This window comes from Hippoglossus stenolepis, chromosome 22 (assembly GCF_022539355.2).
Source record: "Hippoglossus stenolepis isolate QCI-W04-F060 chromosome 22, HSTE1.2, whole genome shotgun sequence".
In the NCBI taxonomy this organism is placed as follows: Eukaryota; Metazoa; Chordata; class Actinopteri; order Pleuronectiformes; family Pleuronectidae; genus Hippoglossus; species Hippoglossus stenolepis.
Window position 1 is genome coordinate 8,452,660 of NC_061504.1, and position 14,640 is coordinate 8,467,299.

The following is a 14,640-nucleotide window of genomic DNA, read 5'->3' on the forward strand; positions in this document are numbered from 1 at the left end:
TATATACTGTCTTGAAATTGATATATATCTACGAGGCAAAGTGGTGATTTAAGCTAAACGCTAACATCAGCATGCTAACTAATTGGGATGTATTTAGTCATAAACCACAGTATTGGACAGATCTATTAAGTTTTGACTTAGCAGTGGTACTGAAGGTACAATAAAGAGATTACCAGATCACCAATCATTTATTCTGAAGAGAATATGAATGTCAGCAGCAAAAATGTCAAGGCAATTCGTCCATTGGTACTAGAGCAAAAGTCAGGGGGCAACAAAAATTTGTGATTCATCATCTGGGAACCACAAATGTTTTGCCCCAAAGTTTGCCCCAACCCATCTTGTGACAACTTTGTGCAGTTGGTAAGGGTACATGAAAAGAGAAGGGATCTACCAAGTCATTATGGCTCATCCCCTGAGGATCCTGAGTATCTGCACAAGATTGCATGTAAATGCACCTAATGGTTATTTATATTTTTCAAAAAATACCAAAACATCATCAAAGTCGGTCGGCTTCATCCTCTGCTTATCAAGAATGTCTGCACCAAATTCACGATAATTCATCTCGATATATTTGAGATATTCCAGACAAACATCTCCACTCCTTAAGTCAACCCTGCATCACTGTGTAATGTTCATCAGTTTAACATATGACAACATTAGAGCTGGAACGACAGTCACTACAGGAGTAACTGTTAAATGTAATGCAAGCCTCTTGTTAATGTGCATGATGAAAGTGGCTTTGAATCCTCTCCCTCAGCCCTCTGACCCCTTCCATGGCTAATTTCCATTATATAAAATGATTTATAATGATCAATTACGCATAGCGTGCAGGAGGCTCAGGGAGGAATTAAAAGCCTGTGCGGTGACCCACCTGGCTCGAGTTCTAACTCTTTCACATGTTCAAGGGCCCCAGAATATGTCCCTGGGGGACTCCGTCACACTGGCTGCAAGTCAAAGCAAAGCAAACACAGAATCCCCTGTTTGTTGACTTTTTATGAAACGTTGAATCTAGTTAGGAAAATATGAGCATTTGTTTAAAAAAATTGGCTCGGTGCAGTTATGTGAAGAATGTGATTTAAAGGTAAAAACTCTTTCATCATTTGTGTTTCATGACATCAAAAGTAGCTCCGAGCTGAATTACCAAGAACTGAAGCTACACATATGAAGAGATATGTTTGACATTATTTTGTCATTACATTTTTAAGGATACATCGATGGAAAATACATTTCCAAAAGGGAAAAAATAAAAACACATTTGCTTGCTCTCTTCATGTCCATCTGTTAGCTGCGGTCACCACTGCCAAGATCTCTCATGACAAAAAAATCCTTCACTAGCACCCATCTAACGGATAGATGCAGCGTAAGTGGCTACTTTCCTACAGCATTTATTGTAAAACATCATAAAAGTGGTTGCCTACCATTATTTGAGTCTTACTTCTTTGCTAAAACACAGGACATTATATAGTATTGCATAAGAAAAAGTGTGTTTGTAAGAAAGAGGGGAGAGTAAGAGAGAGAGGATGTCACAGAGGTTGTTCAGGGGGCACCTCCCATCACAGATGTTTAACTAAATCATTCCCATGACACCTCTGCGAGGCTCCTCTGAATCTCAGCACCGCCACATCAACAACCCAAAAGATAAATATCTGACACTGGATGGATCTCACAGGCGCGTTACATGAGAGGTAAATGTACAGACATTTCGCGTTGACTGTTGAAAATTTATGGAAACATGTATGATTCTTGTTGCACTCACTCACACACACACACACACACACACACACACACACACACACACACACACACACACACACACACACGAGGCAGCAGGAGATGATAAAGCTTTGAAATAATTTCTCCGGAGTCAAAGCTGGGGCAAATATACTGTAACACTGTGTGGGATGTTCGATATTACCAAGGAAACCCCATCTGTGTCCAATCAGGAGGCCATTTATTCAACATTAACAAAAATATAGGAGAGAAAGACACAAAGAGTTTGAAGCACCAGGATTGTTTTTCTTATCTATTTTACAGATATTGTTCATATATTGCACATGTGAACATGTAGTTGGTCCACATGCAGTCATGTTTTCAACAATGCACTGAACTCTACATGCTCACTTAAGTTTGTCTTATTAACGATACACATACACTGTGTAGTGTCTTTGCACCAGTTAACTGTGATCCTACAGTGGGGGTGAAGTGTGATCTTCTTGCTATTGTGCTCTTAACTCTTCATGCATGTGTTAAGGATGAACGGATGAATGGAGGGTGATGCTTGGACAGCCCCTGGTGGAGATTATGATAAAGTGAACATTGAAAGTATGACTCAGACCCCATTATTTGTTATAGTGTCAGCGTCCTGACTTATACTGCCACCAGCAGTTCAGAATGTAAAGTAGATAGAAAACACTGTTGTTTTTTATGGCAGTGTATCACAGTAAAGATCGTTAAAGGTTTTTCTGAGATAACTGATGAACGTGCAGCAGTGTAATATAAAAAAGCAACAAAATATGTTCTGTGAGCTGCTACCTGAATGGACCAGGCCTCGAGGGCCTTTAATGTAACTGAGGTATCTGACCACCTTCAATATTGTTTTCTTGAGGTTCTTGACTGTACGCCAAGTAGCTGTATACAGTGAAATTCCCTTTCAGTGTGGACAGTGTGTGATAGATGTGTCCCCGGTGTAAGTGTGTGGGAAGTCCAAGGGTCATCAAAACATATAGACATGCCAAAGTGGAGCATCCCAGCCGAGCATCTTTTATAGCCAACAACAGTATGACACTGATGGGTTTTGAGGGCAGTTTCATAAAAGACAAATCAACACAAGGCTGTATCTACAAAACAAAATCCCCAAAAGTAGAAAAAACATTTACTCAGAATTTATGCCATATGCAAAACATGTGTATCCGGTTTGGGTCATTGCTATTACAGTGAAGAAGCTACATTCAGGCTACATCACTGGCATTTGAACTTGAAATCAGGGGGGTGCTGAGTTACAGAGATCAAATTTGTGCCAAATCTTTTTTTCTCTGAGTCAAACTTCACAGAGTCGTAACTCAGTCAGAGCTGAACACACACATATTGTTTGACACAATGTGACTTACACTTCCCAAGGATGTTATATCTCCAATATCCACCGTGAATCAACTGCCACATATCCACTTAGAAATCATAACAGAAAATATGATCCTTATAACTCAACTTTTCTTCAGTGTCAAAGTCGTTCAGTTAAGGTTGTTCGTGCGTCCATGGGCAAACTGACGGGAAGTCTAAAAGCGTATTTAGCGTACATGACTCCATGGCAACATTATATTTCCTATTTCAGCTCCTCATATTAAGAGAGGGTGTCAAACTATGAAAAACAACAGCCAGAGGGGAGAAGAGACTCAAGAGGGAAATAGTGTTTTTTAATTAGTCATGAGATAATTATGTATATTTACATAACATAAGGTACAGTACAAAGATATCAGAATTAATATAAAGTATATATATAGTTGCATGCATACACACATAAAATCGAATCCCCCATTATCTATACTGCTTATTCCAGCTGAGGGGGGGGGTTACACCCTGGACACGTTGCCACATCCCAGGGCCGACATACAGAGACATACAACCATTCACACTCGATTTCACATATGGTCAAAGTAGAGTCTCCATTTAACCCATCTGCATGTTTTCAGACTGTGGAAGGAAGCCAGAGAAAACCCACGCTGACACCAGAGGACATGCAAACTCCACACAGAAAGACTGTGTCTAAACCAGGATCCTTCTTGTTGTGAGGCGAGATTGCTAACCACTGTACCACCGCGCCGTCCACACATAAAATCATGCCATTACTTAATCAATGTCTTTAAAGGGCACGTTTGTGCTCAAAACTCCTCATCATTTTTTAAACCTTTTAAACCATTTTTTCTTATTATCTTATTTAGTACATCTAATATCAGTTTTATTGGAAGTTCTCTACTGCACATCATTTTTAATGAAAGGTTAGGGATCATTACATTTACATAACCACTGGTTTTGCTGAGGTTTTTATGGGAGCTCTGCTTTTATTAACAAAAACCTACACTAACTGTGAATTTAACAATAAAATTCTTTATTCTTAAAGTTCTACCTGTTCAAACTATGCTAACGTCTCCATAAGGGTCTGACTGCTCTGTGCCTTCAAATAACTCTGTGCTTGTTTCACTGAAAATTACAATATGTCTTGACTTCCTGTGAATAGGTGATGCAGGGTTGACATACCTATGAAGAATATGACATTATTATTAAATATGACAGACAATGAGTGAATAGGTGGGAATTCTATTCTACATATTACCACACGCTTCAAACTGAGAAAGAAACGTGTTACTGCGTTTGATGGATAACAGCATCCTTTAATTTCTTTTTTTCCAAGAAAGCTGCACTTTAGGATAATGCACTTATCTGCAGCTTTTAAATGCCAACCAATGAACCTCCTGCTCAAATATAAGAATCATAAAGAAGAAAAAAAAAAACTTTAAACTAAGCTGCTGCCTCCAGCTTTACTTCCCTCTCTCCTCACATTGTTCACCGGTTTGGCCTCTCATGAACCTCCTGTACCAACATCTTCTAAAATAACGAACTGGATCTGTGGGTCAGCAGCAGTAAAAGCAGGAGACGGGGTGTTTCTCTATTTCTCTGCAGCCTGGATGTGGATACGTTGCAGCGTGAATACAGATTATCTTTTATTCCTTATCCTTTGTGGATTAGAGCATATCACAAAGTCTGCACAATCCCATCTGACGCTTGGCTTTCGTACCGATCTCTGCAATTCCCTGTGAATTCAGACGCTGCGTAGGAGATCATAATTTCACTTTGGTGTGGTTAGAGATGTAAATAGATATAATCTTGGAAGGAGGATTGCGATGAGAGTGTAACATTTGATCTTCAAAGGGCTGCAGGTTATCTCAGGTACAATTGTGGTTGGCTGCCGTAAAAAAAAGAAGAAATTCTGATGCAGAGATAAACTTCTGCTTCATTTCCATTACAAAGACGAGTACCTCTCTCTCTCTCATTCTTGGCCACCTTCAACTCAATATCGTAGCGCTCATCATCCAGTGTCGATGTCTGCGTGCAAATCCTATCCTTACAGAGCTCCTGTGAAGCGAACAGACTCAGGCTTCTTTAAAGCCACAGCGAAAAAAAATGCAAATAAAAAGAATGAAAGCAACGATTCATCTTCAAATGGCATGTAAAAGCCACGGCTTTATAAATTTCACTCAGCCGTCAAGTAGACATGTGGCGCGATGTCTTTTAAAGTGTATTTTTGGGGGGGAAAGTAGAGTTTACAAGCCGAGTGAGAGACGCTGTTTATGTGAGAAACACACTGCATTCTGCACACGTCAAAAAGAAAAGGCCTGTTCGATATTACAGACAAAGTTTATCCATATGTACAAGTGCAGCGCACACATCCAGGAACCTGTGTGTGTCTGTCAATGGCTTGTGGTAGCGTGAAATAATATGTGAAAGCTGAGTGACAGTGATGATAAATCACAAGAGCAAGTGCACTATTGTACAGAGAACAATGCAAAGACCACAACAGGCCAACAGAGACACAACAGAGACTGCGACAACAACCTGAGTCCGATTTCCAAAGAGGACACAGCTGTAAAGCTTAACCTTTACCCAGCATGCATAGCAGCGGTTTGAGTAGATCAAGGCAGTAAAGCAGTTGCCAAGCAAAACAAGGAGTTGAAGTGTGACTTGGAGCTGAGGAGAACTGCACAGTCAGGTCATACAGGGATTCTCTGAGGATTTGTCACTGAAGGCGACACCTTCACCTCATCATCCACCCATCCCTCCATCTATCAACTATACCATTTATTCTTTGAGGGTCATGGGGGGGCTGGAGCCAATCCCAGCTGACATTGGGCTAGAGGCGGGGTTAACCCTGGACAGGTCGCCAGCCCATCACAGGGGCAACAAACAACCAATCACGTTCACACCTACTGTCAATTCAGAGTCTCTAATTAACCGAGGAACCTGGAGGGACTGCAGAAAACCCACACAGACACAGGGAGAACATGCAAACACGGTATTACAACAGGGAACCTTCTTGCTGTGAGCTAAGACACAGCCTAACGCCCTAAGCCACACACCCAATTAAAACCAGACATACCAGAAAAACTAACACTTGAAACTGTCAAATAGACAAAACTACATACAAGGGAGCATAAACACATTCACATAAGCCGTTTTCAGACATGTCCTGCGGAGGATCTCTGCAGTTTGCCTTTCACACACGCACAACGCAGCGGGGGTCCTCTGCTCAGACTCATTAACAATAGCAACAAATCCCTCGCAGGATTCAGGTGAGGGGCGTTGCAGCAGACAGAGGCAGATCGGAACGTATTAATTCTGCTGCAGAGATCACATGTTTTAGTTTTCATCCTATCGACACCCGCGTCGGCTCTTTTCCCCAAAAACTCATTTGATATCTTCTTCTGTCTTCTACAAGCGTAACAGTGCTTTTTCATCCGGAGATATTCATATTATTTTGTTTTTTCCTTTTTGCGTCTGAAGCGTGTTCAAAGTGTTATCAACTCACTCACTTGCGGTGAATTCAGCGGGGGATCCCCTCCTGTGTTCTCACTTCGGATTCTGTAGACTTTCTGCTGACTTTATACCAGGAGACCAGGCGGAGAAAGAAACTGTGGAGGCTCTCACGCGGACATCTGTGGAGAAAATGCGGAGGATCTCCAGAGTTCAGTGCATGTCTGAAAGCAGCTAAAAACATTAATTAAGCATGCAGCCAAAATAAACAACAATTTAATGCAGAAATGTTATAAAAAGGCAACTCCATTAAGTTCATGCAGTCATATGTGAGTCATATGCGAATGAGGACAGATGATTTAATCAAAAAAATGATATATGTGTATGTTCTGAGCAGCAGACTTTAGCGAGTCCTGACTCTCTGCCCCTCAACCAGGCGAGGCCCCGGCTCTCCTCTGCAGCTTGCCACGTCGATTAGCCATGTATTAAGTTTATGGTGCATAGTGGAGACAGTGAATACTACTCAGCGCACAGAGTGTGGCACTTTGATTCCAACGCACAAGCCTCCATTAGACTCATGACACCAGAGGCTGCAGAGTGGATTACCATTCAGTGATAGCCTGCAGGGATGCAGCCCTGTGCAGATAGGTTATTTAGATATGAACAGCTAATGTGCCGTAAAAGGAGCATCTGAATTGGAGCGGTAGTATTTTTCTTTATTTTCCTCGCAGAATGGAAATGTCACAACATTGTTGATAATTGCAGGCAAGAACCCCCCTGGACTTAAGTTGCTGGAAGGACCTTTTTATCCCACAAACCTCCTTAAACAGACGGCAGTGTGTCAGAGTCTATTGTCAGACCCGCTGGCCCAGGGGATGCACATACACACAATCACACAAACACACAGAAAAAGCAGCTCCACAAACTTCCATTGTTGCTGACTTTCCTCCTGGTTATGCTCTGGTACCCCACACAAATGGTTCAAAGGGGTCAAGTGCAGACAAAACATTGTTTTATCAGTGGTGTGTGGCAGCTGCTGTGATCTCTTCACAGGCTGTCATTATTCTGGTGTTATGAAGGTCACATTCTGCTTTATGTGTCAAAAGTGCTGGAGCTCTCAACTGCATTCAGGCTGTGGAAAATGCATCTAAATGTTAGTTAAGGCTCATTTATGTTCAATGTGGATATGTATACAGATGGAACCTTTCTGTCCGTACTATGCACTTCTTTCGTCCATATTTGTGTTCGTCTTCTGAAGGCTTAGGGATACAGACGAAACCGATAAAATGGAGCAGAACCTCCAACTCCTCGTCGAGAGCGGATTACAATCTGACTGCTTTTGCGTCTCCTCCGCCTTCGCTATGTTTGATGCTGCCCTCTAGTGGATGCATTGCTCGACAACTACGCCAACGTAAAGGATGCATGGAAGTACGTGGGCAGTGACAGTTACATTGTTTGAATTATCTCTTTTGCACATAAAGGCAGCTAAACAATGGGATACAATTATTTTGTAAAGCCTCTGTTTTCTAGAGTGAACATGTGTTTGTTCTGAGTCGCTTTGGATAAAAGCATCTGCCACATGAGTAGATGTAGCTGTCAACGATCAACTTATATTTAAAAATACTTATACTTATACTTAAAAAGAAAAAAAAATCTTGTAGTAAGACTTTTATGATTCTTTAAATAATATTTTGGTGAAAACAAAACAACAGTGCTTACTGTCATATCTGTCAGTGTTACTGTCAAGCTTTTCAGTAGAGGATAATTAACAGCAATGAAGCTACTCATCCCAAAGAACAATGAGATAATGAAATGAAAAGTTTTGACTAAGGACAGAATAGATAACCTTTCACTTTTTACAACTAATAAAAAGTCAGGTTATTTTTAGCATCGGGCTGTAAGGAAATTATGACAAAAAATATATATATAAAATAATCAGCCACTCTCTTACTATACTTATAAAATAAAAAGTATAGATAGAAATAAAAACTATTCAAGTCTCTCAATTGAAAATGCTTTGGGATTAAATGGACCAGGACGACATGAGAGACAACAGACACAAAACCTGCAGCAAATAGAGAAAAATCACATATCAAGACCAATAATTGTTCTCGAGGTGGCCGACAACAAACAAACACATCAGAAGTTAGAGAATCATTTCCCAACTGTGATCAATAACAAGGACATTATTAAGGAGACGACTGATTGAAATGCAGAGGGACAGGCAGACAACGATACAACGACAGGTCGTCCTTGTTTAGATTTCCGAGATCGCCAACGCAGTGCGATAAGCAATTGGCTGGCCCACATTCACAGCTGTGGCATGTCATACCAGGCACCATATGGCGTGTATTATAAGATCATGAAATCTGATTATGTGCTATTAGATTACATGTTGTAAGATATTTGCATTGTGATTAATAGGAATAGTCCTAGGCCGTGATTTATGTAACAAAGGCTTGATACATATGAATGTTATTAATATGATGTGAAGAATCCAATACGTGAACACACTGTTAACATGCACTGCACTGACCTTGTTTTCCACACAGCATTGATCCTCGCACACGCTCAGAGAAAGCAGCAAATATCGATACATGTTTGACCGGCGAGTGGCTACGAGCGGCTCTAATTTAACATCACATTGATTGAAGGAGCCGCTGGCTGATTATAAGGATGTAACCATATAGTGATCCTCTCCTTCTACACAGGTTCTGTTATTTCTACTGAAAATGCTATTACAGCCGTCTCTCCGGGGACCGGATCGACGAAGGTCCTCACGGTTTCCAGCTGTGGATAAAAACAGGCGACCCCGTCTCCCTCATCACACGCAGAGATGAGGACACCTGAGAGGGGGACGAAAGTTCATCCTGCGGGTTAATGGTTTCCTTGGATGAAATCACGTGGATGATACCAGAAAAAAAAAAAGGGGAAGAAGTTTGAAAAGAGATCCCTCGATTTCTCCGCTCTTCCTATTGTGTGGCCGATTGCCCTTCAGATGTTTTGAAGGAGAGCATTAACTTGTAGGAGATAAGATTTCATGCTGTAATTGAGGCTTAGGGAACATAATAGTGTTATAGCCACGGTGTCTGCAGAACCAAAAGACCGGCACAAGGTTGCTGAGTTAAAGAGACCGCCCGCCTTAATGTCACCAGTGTGACATTACACGCAGGGATTGAACTTGTGACCTTCATTGTGACACATCATTCTGTTGGTTCTGGTGGCCTTATTAGCTCCCCTGAGCTAGGACACACACACACACAGACAGACACACACACATAGAGACACACACATTAGTTCTGTACTGTATGTCACAATGTCACCAACCGGGATGCAGCCATCTTGTTAGAAGGTTACAATACATTAAACAGAGCTTCTCGACAGGAGCTCATTTCTCTCTCTCTCGCTCTCCACACACACACACACACATGCACACACATACACACACACACGCACACACTGGTATCTCAGGTTACAAATGAATAAAAATCAGAAGGACGGGAGGGGATTGAAGTCAATGCACCATTTTACAAGCAAACGATCTGACACCAATAAAACACAGCTTTATTGGGAGAATTTCATGCTTAAAATATGAAGGAGGATATGAGCTGTGACCCGCAGGACGGCTCAGAGAGGCATCTCCTCCAGCAGCCACATGCTCGCATTAAATACAAAATCAATCAGCTGAGTATTTACGAAGAGGACTTGACCTATTTGTATTCATCATCATCACTCATTCATCTCGTTGTGAGAGAGAGACTCACAGCGTTAACCCGGAAAATGTCAGCCAATGTATATTCAGCTTGGATTCTTATAAAACCACTTGAAACACGAAAACAAAACTCTCAAAGAATAATTGTATTTATTTTAACACACTTCATTACCACGCAACCTATTTTAGAGAGGCAGTGTGAAGTGTCTAACTCTGAAATGAACTGCAGAGAAAAGGAGAAGTACACATTTGGTTTTGATTGATTTACTGGCAGGTTCTGAGCTGTGTAAGGGAAATACAAAAAAATTGTTTAGTTTAAATACAGAATTGGTTTAGGTTCAGATTGTGTTGTATAAGCAATTTGGGAAGAGCCTTTTTGTGTGTAGTTTTTTGTAAATTCTTGATAGCTATGTTTCAAATTAGTAACTGCTTTCTCCTACCAATCTTAGCTGTCATAGAGTTTAATATTATCTAAATTGGCCATAAAATCACATCCAAAAATAGTTTTAAGAGGACAACAATATGTCAAATTTAACTATCTATTACTTGGGTTCATGCAGTTTTAGAAAAAGTCCATCGTCACCAATCGCACCATAGCCTTCAGCCACCGGCAAGGCTCACAGAGGTCAACAAAACAGGGGTTTAACACTCTGCAACTTCCTGTGCCTTGTGGCTCCACACACCAAACTGTGTACATCGGCTTGGGACGATTGCCAGAGCAGAAAAAAACACAAACATAATATCAAGGCACACAACTGATTTCAACTGGTCTCTCCTGCAGTTTAGATTGTTCGTAAGGGCATTTTTCTTTTTTAAAATATCTGCACAGTTTTGACTCATTACAACATGTACTACTTCTTGTGTGCAAGCTGTTCTTATTTGGACAATATCCAACTCCTTCAGTGTCTCACTGTTACCACATAAAAACAGGCCAGGGAACCAGGGAGATGGAGGGTCAGTAATTTTGGCAGGATAACCAGCCCCCGCCCACGTCCCCTACGAAACCTACCCTTCTCTTTGGCCACCTCGAAAGACAACACTGGCTGTGAGTGTGCCCACGGTCAGGTGGTGCAGTCGTAAAGCATCATAATTGTTTAATGTTGCGTTTTATGAGGCTACACTATGAGTCAGTGCAGCCCAAAGGCTCTGAATTCCAGACGATAACACGTTGGGTTCGGTAATACGAGGTTAATCACAGGTGGATATTAGTTCACTGTGGGCTGTGAGCAGCTGCTGAAGGTGTGTGCAGCCTTTGGGGGAGGACGAGGTGTTTCCAGAGCTTTCTGCCCGTCTGTCTGAGTCAGGCTGACCTTGCTGTCTGAGCCCAGCCACCCATCAGAGGGGATGGGGACATGCTGTTCTCATTGCAGATGAGCCAGAGAAGACGCTAATACCTATACGTGCAAACACACACATGCACGCACACATATATCAATATTGACTCTGTGTGAACACAGTGACACACTAAAGATTTGCTGAGGTAGGACTCCACACAATTTTAGATAAAAGATTAAAAATAACGTTCAGCAGTTGACTGAGTGCAGTGATGCAAGGTTCTGCATGAGCTGAACCGGCCCCCGTAGACACACACACACACACACACACACACACACACACACACACACACACACACACACACACACACACACACACACACAGTCATACAAATAATTAATATTTGTATCTACACACACTCATATTAATACATAAACAAACAAAACAAAACATTGACTCGTACGCTGATTGTATTTTTCCATGATTTTAAAACTCACCTAGATGCTGATGTAGTAAATAATCAACAATACGCAGATTATACAACTTTACCTATTGACTCTGAAGAAGATTTGCAGGTGTGTCTATTGTCTTAATATTGATATTAATATCGTCTGGGTTGTGCATCATTGCAAAATGTGCTAGCAGAAGTAGAAGCCAGTAAGACATACAACACTGCACAATAACCCAACAGGCACATTTTAGTTGGTTTCTTATTATTTTCTGCAGTGAAAATGAAAAATACAAGTGAAACTTTGCTTAAATTGGCAGCAACTTTAGAGACAGAACAAAAAAGGTTTTTACTGCTTTAGAGTAAGATCGACTTCTTCCTATTTTATTTTGCTCAATCACTACAATTTAATTTCTTCCTTTTTAAAGACTATCTTATGTCATTTAGCAGTCATAGCACGTGTTTGTTTATTATTCCCAACCTTGGACCCTCATTACATGTCATCAATCTTCTTCCAGTCAATTCCAATCGAGGTGAAAATGCCAAACAAATGTTTAATTAGAAAGGAGAAATTATTATAATTAGAAATTCATTTACATTTCCAGTACAAACTGAAAGATAATGTGTGCATGGATCTGGTAATCTCATGTGGGCCGGAGATGCATGGATGCATGACATTGACATAGATTAAATTAAAAGAGTCCCCCCCTCTCTCATCTCCGCACATACATACAGTATATATACAGTACATTACCCCCACGCAGGCTCAACGTTGTATCAGAGCGAAAGAGTTAAGCCTCCAAATCAGATGACAGACTGTAATTGGGGCGTTAAAGCTAGCGGCCTGCAGCTCGGCTCTTACGCATACACGCTATTAAGATAATCCTGCGAGGTAAATTTGAGAGGGAATTTGACATATAGTCGAGCGTGATGGCGTTTCCTAATGCCTCCTTCATGTCGTTCCTGCTGCTTGAAAACAAGAGTGAGTGTACTTTCGAAAGGACAAACTAAACTCCAGCTTATTACCCAACTGCCATACCTGAGCCCAATAACACCGCTCCGCTATTTGTTTGGATTCATTCCGAGATGCAACCAGATATGAGAGTGAAGAGAAATGCAGCATGACTGTGAATTAGGTTATGCAAATGAGGCACAATAATAATATGATTTAACATCCCGTCTCCCCATCCATACCTTGGACTTGACTAGTGTGGTTCTAATTTTAATTAGATTGGATTTACATAACGTTTTCCCATTAGCTGGTTCCCGGGTGACCCCCGCACTGATGGCGCCAACTGGTTCCTCTGTGTGCACACACGCACACACACACACACACACACACACACACACACACACACACACACACACACACACAGTCCCTCGCCGTTACTTTGAAGTCTGTGGGTGGTGTAACTATTTAGTGATGCCAGGCGTGTACTATTAATACCAAGAACAAGTCTGATAATATCGCTGTGTAAAAAACAAGAAGTGTAAAGTCATTAAGTTTAAATTGTTTTGAGCAAATGCTGTGAATGTATTAGTCACCTCATAACATTTTCTTAGAATGTGCCCTGTGTGGAATCAGAATCAACGATCGGGGCTGTTGCAACAGGCTAGTTCTCCCTGGGGCTGCAAGCTGAAAGCCCCCCCCACACACACACACACACACACCGAGAGTGGCTGATTACGTTTGACCACAGCAATGACAATTTTGTGATAATGACCTGAAGATGACAGGATATGTACAGGAGACTGCAACAAGCCTTGTCTACACTCCCGTGGAAAATCTTTCAACAGATATTCCCTGTGCCTTTAAAAACATAATGTGCTGCTTTAAACATCTTATCCTTTGCAGTTTACACCAGGAGCAAACAAGGACCAGGAGTGGGAGAAGTGGGAGAAGGAGGAGAAGGAGAAGAAGGAGAAGAAGGAGGAGAAGAAGGCGAAGAAGGAGGAGAAGAGTGGTCTTATAGCTGACCTAAAAACAACTCCTCATGGACAATCTCCATGTCTCAAAGATAAAAAGCCACACTATCAAATATTTACTGAAAAACTGTACTCGATCACTATGGTTAGGGGGGCTTGTTTGGTAAGGGGAGGAAATGAGTGTGAAACATCTGTGCAACAGTACACTGGAGTGCTCTCTCTCTCTCTCTCTCTCTGTCTGTCTCTCTCTCTCTCTGGTCTTTGGATGCTGATGTGCGAAAAAGAAAAATCCCTCTTTCTTTTCTTTCTTCCCACTTGCCCTCAATTCAGCTGAGTGATTATATGGGCCAGTATAGGGACTTTGCAGTGTGACGGATGCTTGCTGTAATTCTTTCAATGCTCTGGGATCATGAGAGAACATTTGCATATGTATGATCGAGCTGCACAATAAGTAATCTTGCCAACACACGCATGGATTCACTGCACACCAGTGACTTAAGCCCTCAAACCCAATTTCACATATACTCTTTGCAATTAAGGTGCTTTTTTGGCTGTTTGGCTTTTTCGGATTACCATTACTCAGCATGTGTTTGATAAAGCTGAAAAGGGAACTCCGGAAACCTTAATATTCATATGAATATGACTCAAAACACTCAGATGTGTGCAGCCAAGCTTTTTTTTTTCTGCCTCTGAGGCAACACTGTTAACTAACCTCTCAGTTGCACTACCTGTCCTGGCCACTGGGAGGTAGAGGTCC